General features: G+C 37.6%; 1 pseudogene; it reads right to left on the bottom strand.

Annotated features, from left to right (window-relative positions):
* Window positions 1-2,947: 2,947 nt before the first annotated feature.
* LOC103231947 (vomeronasal type-1 receptor 48-like) lies at window positions 2,948-6,198 on the bottom strand (annotated as a pseudogene).
* Between the last annotated feature and the right edge of the window lie 10,655 nt (window positions 6,199-16,853).

Here is a 16,853-nt window from a genome sequence, read left to right on the forward strand (position 1 = left end):
ATCCACTTCTGAGTTGTTTGTAGATGTAGACACTTGACAAAGAGTTGCTCCTACATTACACAAACAAAAAAGCTAGAAAAACTGCAAATGAATGAATGGCTTGTTCTGAACCGTTTGGAGGCCTGAAGTCACAGGGAAGACAACAAACCCAACAACAGGGGATGCAGAAGCCTACAGGTAATGGAGGCCCCAGGCTTTTATGTTCACCCGAAAGACCATGTACACTGGTAAAATTAAACCAAAACTTTTGAAGTAGTACCTGGTGGCTGTGTGTAGGTGGGTGAAGGAGAAGGTGAAACCCTGGAGTCTACAGACATAAGGTTTACACCTTTGTTAGAGTGTTTCTAGCAACCCTACAAGGCCTTTCAGGAAGGATGGGGTAGACTCCTAAGAATGCTTCCCCAACAGTGCTGATGGGGAGGGACCACTATCCCACCCACTGCTACAATTCTGGAGACATAGCTTTCCTGTCTCTCCTATAGAATACAAGGCCCAATGTGCAGAGTAAGAGCATCCAAACATGAGCCAGAGGGAACCGTGAAAAAATTCACAGCAGCTGATGGTGGAGAGACAAGGCCAACATCCACATCTCTGCACAGACGCATCTCCCATAAAGAAACTGAAGCCTAGCCGGGAGCAGGGCTTACACCTATAATTCTAGCACTCTGAGAGGCCGGGTCGGGCAGATTAATTGAGCCCAGGAGTTTAAGACCAGCAATATGGTGAAACCTTGTCTCTACAAAAAATACAAAAAATAACTGGGCATGGTGGCACACGTCTGTAGTTTCAACTACTTGGGGGGCTGAGGCGACAGGATCACTTGAGCCCAGAAGGTCGAGACTGCAGTAAGCCAAGATTGTGCCACTGCACTCCAGCCTGGGCGACAAAGTGAGACCTTGTCTCAGAACAACAAAAACAACAAATAAACTAAACTGTTAATTTACAGGGCACTGTTGCAGACCCACTTCCACTGGGAGCTAAAAACATGGACTAGGAGCCTCTCTACTACGGGGGGAGAAACAGAAATGCGCTATTGTCCCTGCAATGCATCTACAGGAGGGGCAGAAACATCTTTAAATGTCAGTCACCACACACCCCAGTTGACAGTGCTGTCTGAGGCTTCCTCAGAACATCAGAGATATCCTCACTCCTTCACCTCCTGCCACCAAGTTAAAAAACATGGAGTTGGCCGGGCACAGTGATTCACACCTGTAATCCCAGCACTTTGGTAGGCCGAGGCAGGTGAATTACCTGAGGTCAGGAGTTCAAGACCAGCCTGGCCAATGTGGTGAAACATGGTGAAACTCCATCTCTACTAAAAATACAAAAATTAGCCGTGCGTGGTGGTGGGTGCCTGTGATCCCAGCTACTCAGTTCAAGGAGGAGAATTGCTTGAACCTGGGAGGTGGACGTTGCAGTGAGCCGAGATTGTGCCATTGCACTTCAGCCTGGATAACAAGAGCAAGATTCCATCTCAAAAAAAAAAAAAAAAAAAAAAAAAAGCAGCAAAAGTCAGAGTAAAATACAGCTGTGTATGAGACCATCTCTCATAAAAGGCACCAAGGGAAGGCATGGAAAACCTGGGAGATATTGGCAAAGTATCCTGAAAAGGATTTCAATTCCCTGGTGCTCAGAAGGTTGTTGCTGCCATAACAAATTTCAATCCCAACCTACCTCTCATCTACATGACCACAAACGCCTACACTAAGGACTATCTGAGGGAAAACTGCTCATCAATAACCTAAAAACTATTTACCCCCAATATACTGTTTCATACAACATATACTACTGCTTTTAACAAAAATTACAAGCCAAGCCATACTATTTTGTTTTAATGTGAGATCTTTATTTGTGTGAGAAGCAAATTAAAAACTGTAAAGGACAGAAGAAAATAAGCCATCAGGTAAAGGGGTCATAAGAAATGAGGCATCACAAAACCTAGGCACATTGGAAATATGTTTAAATTTGTAAGCAAATGGGGAAAAGGGGATAACAAAATAATCAGAAAATTATAAACTAAACAAGCAAATTTGTAAAAGAGTCAAATAGAAATGGAATAATTTCAATATATATTAATATACAATGCATGAGTTAAATATTAAATTAGACTGAGTTGATGATGAGAGAATTAATGAACTGGATTAGTGAATTGGACTATTGAAAAGAATGAATGTAGCCAAATACAGTAAGAGAAACAAAATAGTAGCAATCTGAATGTAATTATACATATATAAGTAACAGAATGAGAAGGAACAAAGCAAAATTATTTTACTTAAGTCCATACAAATAATAAATCACACTAATAAAATAATTATTTTCAAATTTTGAAAATTAAAAACCAGATATAAACTCAAATGCAGAAGTGTGCTGTGTCTAAAAGAGAGCAATAAATAAGCAATAAATATTTAACAAAATAACAGGCAAACTGCATAATACCAAATAGAATGAAGACAATTAAAAGCCATGAGAAGGAGAGAGAACCTACAAGGTGAGAGTAAAATCTCCACAGACTGTGCAGACCCAGAAAACTGAGAAATAAATATTAAGAGTTCTGAAAAAGTTATTGTTCAACCTATAATTGGATACATAGCTAGCATATTTTTAATAAATAAGGGTAAACTAAATTACCTTAAAAAGTAAAAAAGAGAGAGAGAAAGGGAGAGAGATTGTATTTACCAACAGGAGCTTCTTGAGTGTACACTTCAAGAAGATAGAAAAGTTGTCTTATAGAAAAATTAGGGAATCAAAATTAAAGATAAAGAACCTGTCGACACAGGAGACTGTAGGGGTTGACATTGAACTCAAGAAACCACTCAGTCTTTGGCAGCATAGGTTTCAAAAGAATTTAGATAGATTAAAAGTGTCATTAAATTACATATCAAATCATCTACTTCTCAGATAATTTAACTAATGTCAAAATAATCTATTTTTCAGACTATTTTTATAATTAATTTATGAAAAATTTATATTTATATTGCACATTATGCAAAATTTTGATTGTTCTTTTATCAGAACTAATAAGTGCGAAAGGGCTGACAGTGGAATAGAAACTGCCCACAAGCCTCTGGACACTCACAATGACTGAGTCATAAGCCAATAATAGAGATGAGGAGGATGAGATAATCAGGTCCACCCACTATGTGACCACAAAGCAACTCACCAGCAGCAGGATGGTCTGGGTGGCCCTTTTCTCTGGGGAGGTTCTTGGACAGAGGTTGGTTCTATGAAGGTATTGGGATCATCTCTGATGCCTGGACAAGAGAATTACCATGTATGCACGTGAGAGCAGCACGATTGCTACAAAGAAGACATTCCTAAGCAGTGGCAGCATGAATGACAGGCTCCTGATAATGTAGCTTATGGAAGAAAGTGAGCTGTATTTACCCATACTTAGCACATCAGTCTTGGTCCCATTAGAAGAAGCCACAGTGGAGGGGAGCAGGTTACTACTGAGAGACAAACTGAGAACTCATAGGAAAAAGAAGGAGTGAAAGATGTAACCTGTGAACTTCTGTTCACTCCTTGCAGACCAGGAGGTGCCAGGGCTGACAGCCACGGCATGGCGCATGCTCAGGAGGCAGGTGGTGCAGATGGAGAGGCTCCCCATCATCCTGTGCATGTAGAAGAATGCCTTCCACTTAAAATCACTCTGAAAGTACAGTGACTCAAACAGGTCTGGAGATGCCAAGATCACAATGAGGAGCAATACTAAGTGGACAAGGGCCAGGTGACAGGTGATGATGTCAGTGGGCTTAGGCCTCTGATCCTGAAGGAGGGAGAAGATTCGGAAGAATAGGAGGAAGTTGGTGACTGTGAGTCCAATACCAGCTTGAAAAAGAAGGGCAATTGTTAGTAGTACCTTAACTGGAGCATGGTCATCTTAATGATGAAGAGGAATTATATTTTATATATCTGAAAAAAATAGACCTCTTATCATCAATGTGAGTTATTGTATAGTCAAAATTATTACCAACCTTATCATTTTAATTTTACCCGTTTATCTTGATTAACCCTGACTATCTCATATAAAATTTTTAAATGCAGCCTGAGTATTATATTTTACAACAAATAACTCATATATATATTAAATATCAACACATTCACAATCACACCTATGTACGGTGCACATTATCTATACTCATATAGTACCTGTGGCTCACTTCTCAAAAAGCATTTCTTTACTTTCTGTATTTTTTGTTTAATTTTAACCACCCATAATAACATGCATATAAAATAAATCATGGATGCTTTTACTACTGAACTGAGGTCAACTTTATGCTAATGAAAAAAGAATCACCAAAAATTTTTTTGAAAAAAGTTGCATTGAATCGATCCAATATGCCATCACTCTAATGCTTTTCTTATTGCCTCCCTCTTTCATATTTAAGTACCCTTCTAATTGCATAGGGCTTCTGCTAATGATGAAATAATCTATCATGAAGTCAGATACTTATTAACCTTGACACCATCTGTACTTAATTTTCCTTTGTCTTATTAGCTAAGATAGTCACAGGATCTGGGGTTTAGGATGTGAACATTGCTATACTAACTGTATCTTTTCAAAATGGTCCTGGTTTTCTTGAAGCTTAGTTTTAATATGGTATTCCTTATCTAAACCCTCATCATCTCAGAAAGGAATAACGAAAACCCTGCTTCCAATTTTCAAGAGAACGAACAAAACATTTCTCAAGTTTATGGCATCCATAATTTTACATTAAAATGCTTATGTGAAGATCTTTTACTTGAGCCTTCACTTAATACAGGAATACCCTCCCATGCCTTCAAAAACACTTTGCTCTTCAATAATAAAGGCAATTTTCTTCATATGTTAATTGAAAGATCTCTGTATCAAGTAATTTTCTGAAATTTTACTGAATAATTTAAAAATTGTTCTCATGTTATTTGCTCTGGATGCTGGCATTATTATTTTATTAAATCAATTCAATACTGGCGTAGAACAATTCAGCTGTTTAATACTGAAACAAAATCTATAGGGACTCTGTTTTTCTTCTGAGATGTAAAAGTGTTCAATTGTTTTCAAAGTCACTTAAAACTACACTAGTCTCTAAGTGTAAATATGTAAGGCAATGCAGATTATGTGATAGTTTGTCTTTTTGGCTCATACTCAGAAAATAATGGCTGAGGTAGACATTACTCTAAGACTGCTTGGTGCATATGAGTTTATTAAAAAAAACTGCAGCAAATAATTTCTACTTTTTATCCAAGCACTTAATCTATTAAAGGGACATATTTATTTCGACTTACAGATCCAACCAATTGATAGTTCTCAACAATATACATTTGTACCCTCAGCTCAGTTGGAATCTGTTGCCATATTGCACTTAGGAGAAACACCAGAAGAATATCGACAGAAAGTCTTATTGATCTTCACATTATAAGGTTCACAATCCCGTACAAGCAAAGCAAAATTTGGGTATGAATCACTAACATATATGGAATTATTTAATAACTATGTACCAGAATCTTTTTATTATTATTCTTCAGATATTGTAGGTTATCTAACAAAGAGAGAGAATAAATGTAATAGAAAAAGTAACATAACTAATAATTTTCTCTTTTTACCCCAAAGACATCCATCTCACCATTTTTCATTCATGTCCCCACTCTGTAAATGACTCACACTATTATGTGACCTTCTACTCAATGGGACTCTAGGTCATTGGTGCTGAACCTGGACACTGAGGAGGGCTATGGTTCTTGTGGATTGAGATCAACAGATAAAGTACAAGAGTATTAAATGTGAATTTCAAATAGGTAAAAATAGTGAGTATATATATATGTGATATATAATAATAGTTATGCATAGAAATGCTACATGCAAATGTTCAAATATTTTATAGCTATATTAAAAAGTTATTTGTTTTCTTTCTGAATATTAAACTTAACTGTATGCTCTGTATTTTTTTTTGCTGAGTCTGGCAATTCCAACATAAAATAATCATGAGACCTGAAAACATGGTATGCCACTGAGAGAAATTAAATAGAAGAAAACAATCCATGAGGTCATATAGGTTGATCTGAGTGTAAGAATTGGGTCCTATTTGATATAGTACACACTCAGAAATCCAAACGCAAATCTCAGCACTCACTATGGGATCTGGCAAACCAGCTTGCCTTTGGGTTGAGGGTGAAGCCCCTGAGCACTTTCAGAAGACAGATAATACAGATAAAGTTCATCTTCACTATTCTCACTTTCATCTCAGGATATTCTTAATACTGTAAGCCCCAAAGGATATGCACAATCATGGATGTTAGGGAAAACATCCATCCTTTCAATGGACCAGTAACCAAAGGTTGATTATAAAGTCAATGGGCTTGATCAGACATCAGAAAAAAAGATTGTCATGAGAGAAAGAAGTTATTCACAAACTTGTCACTATTTTGCATTACAGAATATGCTATTTTGGACAAGATAAAGTTTTATTAAATCGATTTTTTCATTATTATAATAATATTTACTGTTTAGAATTGTATTTTTTATATGTTTTAATAGTTTTTTTACATTCTTCCTGACATACATTTATGCATAAAAATCCATAGCAGAAAATAAATAACACCTTGTTTTATTTTTACTAGTTTAATAATCAAAAAGTCATATTCTCATCAATTTCACCATATTCTATGAACAGCATCCTAAAACATATTACTAGCCATCAACTATGGTTATAAAGAATGAAGAAATTATGAGAATTGCACATGACCTAGTTGTCAGGGTAGTAGGTCTTTTTATTCACTGGCAATAGTTGGTAAACTGACAAACACAGCTGGCAACATCAGAAAAGGGAGTCACCTTTTCCAGCTAAAACAATTTTATAAAAATCATTTGTGTAATGTACAAATGACAAAAGAATAATTTTGGCAAGTTCCAGATACCACTGAGAAATGAAACTGGAATGCATCTACTATTCTATTGTAATTTAACTTAGCAAGAGTGCAGATGGTAGTACAGTGCTCACTAAATGCAGATATTCACGATCTCAAGACATTTTATTTTCACCTCATCTGAGGAAAAAAACATGGGAAAAGAAAGTGTCACTGCAGAGGTAGGAAACAAATAAACAAAAAAAAACCACCCTGGCAAGGCATGATCACTAATTCTGAACTTTAACATTTTGGAAATCGTAAAATTATGTGTACCAGTGCATTTGTTTCTGATTACCAAACTCTAAAATTTTGAGCAAAATATAGGACTTTTTTTCCTAAATGCTTTCAAGGTATTTTACCGTCATATCCCTGTGTATCAGAGTAACAGAAAAATTATACTCATATTAACTGTGTCAAATATTGTATTAAGAAGGAAATGGAGGGCATGCCTTTCTGCTTAGGTACCCTGATCAGGAACAATTAGGATCGATTAAGACTCATCTTTTCAGACATCTTCCCTCTTCTACATGAGCACAGGGCTTCTAACACGAACACATTTAAGAAAAACTTAAAATTCTCTTATGGTACAGATATAGAAAAGTTTGCTACTGATCAAATTTCTTAAGGCTTTCATGCCCTTGTGAGTAAAAAATGGACAATTTCTGTCATTGTCGTTTTATTTCTTCTGTTTGCAACAGTGTCTCGGTTTCATTCTCTTTCACTTTAAAGATACATAGACACTAAAAGGCATTAACTTTATTAAATACAGAAAAGTTAACTTGTGAATTTCAACAATTGAGTTAAAAGTTACTTGTCACTTTTTGTGACTATATGTTTAATAGAGTTAACTGCAATTTAAACTTTTCAGAAGAATACAAAGAGATACTAAATTCAGAAGATTTTCTAGTAAGAGAATGCTAAATTATTTACTTCCCAAATTATTATTCTCTCCTAACGAAACAATCTTATACAAGTGAATACACACATCTTATATGTTTTAGATCATTTAGAAAATCTAAATATCAAACTAAATTTAAAGAAATATTTGAAATTGTACTGAATATTACCAGGCTCTATTCATATAAGTTGGTCACTCACACTATTGAGTTTTAATATATAACAAAAAAATGATGGTGCCAGATAGTTTGTGTTATCAAGAAAAAAATCCTTCTAGTAGCAATTACTGTAATCCAATAAAACATAATGTTTTTTATAGTCATCTGCTAAATTATTGGTATTGTGAAATGTTGAAAATATTTTATGTTAGGACATCATTAGTTTAAATAGTGCTAAAGTATTAAAATATATTGAAGTATCTCTAAACTGTAAAAAAGATATATGATTAAATTATTCTAAATTAGTTTCACTTGTGTGTTGATAGAATTCTTCATAAGTACATAAAATACTTTGTCATGCTAATTTATTGTAATCAAAAATAGTCTAGTAAAGTTTCAATTCAAATATGATACTATAAAATCACAAATTTCATTACATGAGTATGTAAATTTGTGTGTTCATAATATTTAGAACATTTATATTTTACCTGGAAATTCTTACTAATTCAGTGAGAAGTAAAAATAAAATTATGAGAGAATCACAGACACAATAAAGAAAATCCTACCTCTTCCCACCATTCACCTGAGTCTTGAGCACTCACTAGTAGTGAAGGAGAAACAGACACTCAGCAGCTGAGTCTTGGAGTGATTCTGTGCATGTGGATTGTGGTCCCTGAGAAATGGTTCTAAGAAAGAAATGCTGCCAGTTCATTTCCCTTCAGCCCCATAACTGTGTTCTCTCAGCAGCTGCGATTGAAACGTTCTGAGCAAGGACCTATCCTAATTGAGAAAAACACTGTGATTAGCCAGATTGAGGTTGAAGCTGAGCTTCAATTATCTGTGTATCTTCTGGTCTCAGAGTAAGGGGAAAGACAGCAAATCACAAAGGGGACATTTACTTACTGGAAGTGGGGAAGTGGAAGAAATGGGGGAGGCTGTGTGGTCAGAGGTGGAGCAGCGGAAGATATGGAAAGAGTCAGCCTTCTGCATTTGTAGAAATCACAGGGAGTTATTCAGACAGTACAGACTAGGATGTCGCCTTTGAAATAATTTTATATGGCTCTGCAAGGCACACAGAAGTTGCTGGCATCATGAGACAAAAGTTAGGTTATTTTAAGAAAAGTTAAGAAAAATACAAAAACACAACAAAACAAAGATGTCTACTAAAATGATGTTGGCCTACAAGAAGAATAACTCCATTGTTTAAAATGTTTTCATATACATAGGTCAAGTTAGATATAAATGTTATGATCGTCTAAATGTTTTCCTTTAACTCTTGACTTATAAATTCTATTGTCAAAAGTACCATAAAAATAATTACAGGGATTTAGAAAACTCTAGATATATTTTATTTATTGCAATTTCTGTTGTACCATTAACAAAAACTAGAAATATCCTAAATTCCCAACAAAAAAAGACAGATTAAGTTAATTGTGGCAGAGTTACAAAATAGAAAACTCTTCAGCCAGAAAAAGTGTTCTGAAGAATGTTTATTAATGTAAAAAAGAAATTCAGAATATGTAAAATGAAAAAAGCAAACAAAAACAGTGATATAGTATTTTGTGATATTTGAATAAAAGTTACATTCACATGTATGTAGAAAAAGAAAGGTGATATGCTGAGATGTTAACTGTAATTTTTTTGAGTTGTAGAAATAGACTATAGTAAACATATTAAAATATAGATGTTAAAATATATTCCATATTTTTATTTGCATTTTCCAACTTTTTCTGTGCATGTATTGCCTTGTAATAAGAAATTACCATAAAATCTATTTTAGTTCATCATTAAGAACCTTGTTTGAAAATAAGGAAACATTGCACCTATTAAGATAATAATCATTTCCTTTTGAAATGCAAATAAAAATTTGGCGGTTTCGTCCTTGGCATTCCAAGGGAAAGGACCGTTCATAATGCACGAGTTTGTTTCCCTGATCCTCAGTAGAACGGCCCAAAGTAGCAGTCAGGGAACCACTAAAACTGAGTAACCTTCTTAGTTCCCGCCAAAAATATACCTTCTTTTTTTTTTTTTTTTCTTCTTATTTTTCTTTTGTTTTTAGACGGAGTCTCGCTCTGTTGCCCAGGCAGGAGTGCAGTGGTGCGATCTTGGCTCACTGTAACCTCCGCCTCCCGGGTTCAAGTGATTCTCTTATCTCAGCCTCCTGAGTAACTGGGATTACAGGCGCCCATCACCATACCCGGCTAATTTTTATGTTTTTAGTAGAGACAGGGCTTCACAATGTTGGCTAGGCTGGTCTCGAGCTCCCGACCACAGGTCATCCGCCCTCCTTGGCCTCCCAAAGTACTGGGATAGCAGGCAGAGCCACTGTGCCCTGCCAGCACTCCTAAACAGTGCTTTCGACTTGGCATTAGCACTTCCTCTGAGGCTGGAGGGGATGTCTTCCATGGATAACCACCAGGTACATCCATCCTCCCTCACTGATCCAGCCCTGCCTTCCTTCCTCTGCCTCTTCCCACGGACTGGCTTAATTCCTCTCTGGCTTAATTTGGGGCATGCATGCTTGTGCCCATTGCTCTGATGCATGGGCTTGGGTAAGGCTGATGCAAAAAAAATTTTTAACCTCCACAATGATGCATCATTCTCTCCATAACTATCTCCAAATTCAAGGGCCAGACATGCATTTTTGAAACATCTCAGCAGCTCTCTCCTGCCACTTTTTGTGCTTCTTAAGAGTCAACACGGCTTTTCTTTTGTGAAGTGGAAGTGGAGAGTCCAGCCTTTGTTATGGCGATGAAATTCCAAGGAAGGAATAAATCATAGGAATTTAAGGTTGTGGGGTGACATTGTCCTGGGGTGCAACTTCAGTGCAAGAGGCACATGTGATAGCCTGCACTCTTCACAAATATTCATGCTGCGAAAGATAAAGAAGAAATAAATAACATCCCAGATCAAAGACCAGGGTGGCAGAACCACCCAATGTCATGTGTGAGCCTGGGATGGATCCTTTGCCAGGAGAAAAATAAATATGGCATAGAGAGAAATATCACATAAAGAGAAACATAGCATAGAGAGAAATATAGCATAAAGAAAAATATAACACAGAGATATAGCATAAAAAGAAATGTAGCATCAAGAAAAGTATAGCATAGAGACGAATGCAGCATAAAGAGAAATTCAGCATGTTGGAACCTCTGGCAACATTTCAAATGTGGTAGGCTGCCATGTGATTAAGGCATTAAATCAAATTTCGTGAATTTGAAAGTTGTAGTACAGTTATCGTAAGATACCGATTTTCTTCTGAGAAAATAACATCGAAGTATTGGTTGGGAAGAGACAGAGAGAGGGAGACAGAAAGGAATAGAGAGAGCGTGAGAGAGAGAAAGAGTGAGACACAGAGAGAGAAAGAGGGACACACACACAGATTGGAAGAGTAAATATGGCAAAATGTATAATGTTGGTGAATCTAATAAAGGTCCTCTGTACATTTTGTAACTATCCTTGTAACTATTCCGTAAGTTTGGAATGACTTCAAAACAAATTATCGTTTGTTTTGTTTGAAAGAAGCGTGTGTCACTTCATAAAGCACTGACACCTGCTGTAAACAGCAGGAATTGTTGATGAGGCAGATCAGATTCTTGTTTGTTGGGCAGTCAATCAAAGAACCAGGCATACCTGCATGGTTGGAGATGGAGGACAGATGGACTGAGGTATTCCAGCTACAGGCCGGAGGTGTCTCCTAAGAACAGAACCTGCCACTTTACTATGCTCCCAGATTAACTTAGACACTTCTCCATCATATATTAGAAGCCTGTATGTGTATATGTGACTCTTCTCATCATGTATTAAAGAAATGATTTTACTTTTACTTTGCCATCCCCTGAATTATTTTCCTCTTTTCTCTAGAGTAATATATTTCAAATGTGTCTTGCAAATTGCCTTTCTGAAATAATAGTTGTTGCGATGTTAAACAATATTGTGGTATGCCAAAGACATTTTCAAATTAAGATTTTATGACACTGATGCACTGCCTTCTGCACTGAGGAAGCAACTCAGATTCAGATTTTAATACCTGAATACCTACCATTGTGAGGGAAAAGATGGCCTTAACACAGTGCAGTAACTACTGAGAGTTTGGAGCTACTGAAAAGTTGTTGTATGATTTACTTGGCCTTTAGTTTCAGAGCATGGAAAATTATTTTGGAAGTTTGTTTTGATTTTAGAAAATATTTTAATGACTTTCCCTAGAACAAGTTTCTTTAGATCTAAGACAAACTGACCTTACTTAGAAACATATGGCTATAACAAATGCTATGGGAAAATGGTGTGAAAAATGGTTGATCATTTATAGAAGTTACATGGTTCATGTCTGTGCACCCAAGACATAATGTGACCAGTATGCATCACATTTAAAATCTGTCTTTATGTGACACCCTTCTTAGAACATGACATTTCTATTTATTGTCTCATGTTGTTACCATGTGTGAGTCAATTCGGCAGTTTCTGTTACCTGGTGCTTTCAATTTAAATGAACAACTGTAATAACAGTTTTTCTTTTCTTTTCTTTTCTTTTTATTTTATTTTTTTGTGAGACGGAGTCTCACTCCATTGCCCAGGCTGGAGTGCAATGGTACAATCTCGGCTCACTACAACCTTCGCCTCTCAGATTCAACCAATTCTCCTGCCTCAGGCTCCTAAGTAGCTGAGATTACAGGCATGCATTACCACGCCTGGCTAATTTTTGTATTTTTAGTAGAGACGAGGTTTCGCCATGTTGGTCAGGCTTGTCTTGAACGCCTGACGTTAGGTGATCCACCCGCCTCAGCCTCCCAAGTTACTGGGATTACAGGTGTGAGACACCTGGCCCGGCAATAACAGCTTTTTTTTTTTTTTTTAATAGAACCCATTATGTACCCAGCCCTGTGCATGATGTTTGAGATTCTCTTTATGTCCAGCTTTTAAGGTATAAGATGTCCAGGGCCATAGAGTTTGTCAATGGAAGGACAACTTTTAAAACCCAGGTTTTTTTTTTTCTGGTTTCCCTCTAGCACCCTGCCTTGCTCAGCGATTCAACAGGAATACTGTAACTTTCAGTTTACAATGCAGCCTTTAGTCTACACAAGCACATTTTGGGCAATGACATATTTGTGTCGATACCATAAGTCTTTGAGTATTTCCCTTACTTTATATATTCTTCTGCAACATAAAGCTGAACCTGGAACTTAATTTTAATCTTGGAGTACCAAGAAAAAAACATAAAACTCTTACAAATCTACTTGCATGTAATTGACTATTAGAGAAAATCAAAATGTCCACTTATTACACAGATTTTTAAAATCCATCTTTATTAGTTCATTTTCATACTGCTATAAAGAACTGTCAGAGACTGGGTAATTTATAAAGAGGTTTAATTGACTCACAGTTCAGCATGGTTGGGAAGGCCTCAGGAAACTTATGGTCATGGCAGAAGATGAAGGGGAATCAAGGCACCTTCTTTACAAGGCAGCAGAAAGGAGAAGTGCCGAATGAAGTGGGGACAGCCTTTTATAAAATCATCAGATCTCGTGAGAAGTAACTCACTATCCCAAGAACAGCATGAGGGAAACCGCCCCCATGGTTCAATTACCTCCACATATCTCTCCCTTGGCATGTGGGGATTGTGGGGATTATAGGGATTAGAATTCAAGATGAGATTTGGGTGGGGACACAGAGCCAACCATATCACCATCCATAATATTAAAATCACTAATACTAAATTGTGTTCTTATCACACATTGTATAAGTTGTCAGATTTTGGAATATCTTGCTAGATGTTTTATCAGTTTTTAACCTATGTGCACATTTTGTTGAATACCATCTAGCCAGGTGCTTTGTGCATGGCATATGTAGCTTCATATGATATTTTCTTATTTTTAAGAAATAATCTTAAATGCTAAGCAAGGTTAAAAAAGAATAAACACATTTCAAGTTGAATTAGGAATATGAGTGTACCTTTATTTACAAGTGTTACCATGCTTTAATTGAGGCAAATTATGACATGCCAAAAAGAACAAACAAAAAAAGTATAAACAGGAAAATTCATCAAAGAACTGACTGTGCATTTGGACTAAATCAAGCTTAGCTGGTGGGAATGGGGGCTAATGACTCTTCACTCTCTACTCAGGCCCCTTTCCTCAATTCTGTTCCATTATTACAGATTGTATACTGCTAGTTATTCTAAGTACATGTGATGCTTGCCTTGAATGGATTGAGTTCCTGACAGCAGACAATTAAGAGCACACTACCATCACTCTACTAGAACGGTTTAAAGTGGTAAATCCTCAGTGTTGGCTTTACATAGAAAGGGCATCAAAGACTCAGAAGACCGCATCATCATTTCTAACACATACATGTGATTTTTTTCTAAAGAGGTCCCTCCCCATTATTCCTTTCTCGTGGCTTCAAACATTAGTTATACCATCCCCAATCCTAACATCTCCTCTGTATGTGAAACTCTTACATCCCACTGACTATGTAACATCTCTTTCCGAATATCTAACAGCTTCTCAGACTTCTGGTCTCCCCTACTTTGATCTTGCTTCACCCACAGTATTTCTCTCCAGCAAATAGGTTTGTCCTTTTCTTCCTCAGACCAAAATCCTTGAAGTCAACCTTGACTCTTTTCATCCTACAATTTACCCATCAGAATATCCCATGAGTTCCACATTCAAGATATGTGCATACAACAGCCATGTATCACCATCTTTCTCTGCCTTTATTAGAGCAGTAGCTTTCTTGCTGGTCTTTCTATAACATTTTCCCCTTGTCCCTGTTGCCTAGAGTGTATTCTCAACACAGCCAGCATAATCCTTTAAAGACATAAGACAGATCATATCACTCCTTGGTTCCAAACACCTCAAATGATTCCATCTCACTTTGAGTAAAAGCCCAAATCCTTACATTCATTCATAAGACAATACAAAATCTAGCCCCAACCCCACACACTTCACTTCTGTCTTCTGTCTCCCCTTCATTCAATGCTGAAGCTATGGCCCTTCATGGGGTACCTTGAATTTGCTGAGCACATAATGCCTCAGGGCCTGTGCAGGTTCTGATTTCCCTTTCTGGAATACTCTTCCTCAACTTATCTGCATAGCTGGCCTCTCAGTTTTTCCAGGTCTCTCCTCCAATGTCATGGTATTAATGAGGTCTTTGCTGGCCACCATATATAGAATACTAGAATGGCCACTCCTACCCTGGCACTCATTGTCCTCTTCATCAGCTCTATTTTACTTCAGAGCATTTACTAGCATCACATGTACGTCGACTTGTTTGTTCCTGTCTTCTTCCCAAACACACCGGAATATAAAATCCCTGAGGGCAAGACTTTGTTTTGCTCACTACTGTATTCCCAGAACCTAGAAGACAGCATGCGCATAGCTGGCACTCAGTACAAACTTAATGATGAATAAATGAACCACTGAAGATTGAAGGTCCCCTATCCTTTTGTGACTGCTTGAAAGTATAATTAGCATCCGAAGGGGTGGCCTGCCCCTCCACACCTGTGGGCGTTTCTTGTTAGGTGAAACATGAGACTTGAGAAAAGAAATGAGACACAGAGACAAAGTATAGAGAAAGAAAAAGTGGGCCCACGGGACCGGCGCTCAGCATACAGAGGACCCGCGCCGGCACCGGTCTCTGAGTTCTCTCAGTATTTATTGATCATTATCTTTTTGGAAAAGGGGAAGTGGCAGGACAATAGGATCATAGTAGGGAGAAGGTCAGCAGAAACATATGAATAAAGATCTCTGTGACATGAATAAGTGTAAGGAAAAGTGCTGTGCCTTGATAGGCATATGTAAACATCTCCTTAAACCTTTTTAGTGCATAAAGAGCAGCATTGCAGCTAGCACGTCCCACCTTCAACCCTAAGGCAATTTTCTCGTATCTCAGTAAATAGAACATACAATCGGGTTTTACACTGAGACGTTCCATTGCCCAGGGACGGGCAGGGGACAGATGCCTTTCTCTATCTCAACTGCCCAGAGGCCTTCTTTCCTCTTATACTAATCCTCCTCAGCACAGACCCTTCACGGGTGTCAGGCTGGGGGACGGTCAAGTCTTTCCCTTCCCACGAGGCCATATTTCAGACTATCACATGGGGAGAAACCTTGGACAATACCTAGCTTTCCTAGGCAAAGGTCCCTGCGACCTTCCGCAGTGTATGTGTCCCTAGGTACTTGAGATTAAGAGAATGGTGATGACTTTTCACAAGCAAGCTGCCTTCAGGCACTTGTTTAACAAAGCGCATCCTGCACAGCCCCAAATCCATTAAACCCTGAGTCACCACAGCACATGTCTCTTGCAAGGACGGGTTGGGGGTAGGGTTACAGATTAACAGCATCTCAAATACAGAACAAAATGGAGTCTCTTATGTCTACTTCTTTCTATATAGACACAGTAACAGTCTGATCTTTCTTTTCCCCATGGCATCCTTGGAACTATTAATAACACTCAAATTATATTAAAACCCAATAAAAGACATAAATGTTTTCTATCAGAAAACAGCACTCAGTAAAGACTCATTCATCAATGTCATGCTTCACTCCTCCATACATATACTTTATTAATTGAAAACCCTGGCCCAGCGCGGTGGCTCACACCTGTAATCCCAGCACTTTGGGAGGCTGAGGTGGGCAGATCATGCGGTCAGGAGTTTGAGACCAGTCTGACCAACATGGTGAAACCCCATCTCTACTAAAAATACAAAAATTAGCCAGGCATGGTGGTGCGTGCCTGTAATCCCAGCTACACAGGAGGCTGAGGCAGGAGAATCGTTTGAACCCAACAGGCGGAGGTTACAGTGAACTGAGTTCACACCATTGCACTCCAGTCTGGGCGACAGAGCAAGACTCCATATCAAAAAAAAAAAAAAAAAAAAAGTAAAGAAAAAATTGAAAACCCTGTAAATTCAGA

The sequence above is a fragment of the Chlorocebus sabaeus genome, chromosome 5 (assembly GCF_047675955.1).
Source record: "Chlorocebus sabaeus isolate Y175 chromosome 5, mChlSab1.0.hap1, whole genome shotgun sequence".
Classification (NCBI taxonomy): domain Eukaryota; kingdom Metazoa; phylum Chordata; class Mammalia; order Primates; family Cercopithecidae; genus Chlorocebus; species Chlorocebus sabaeus.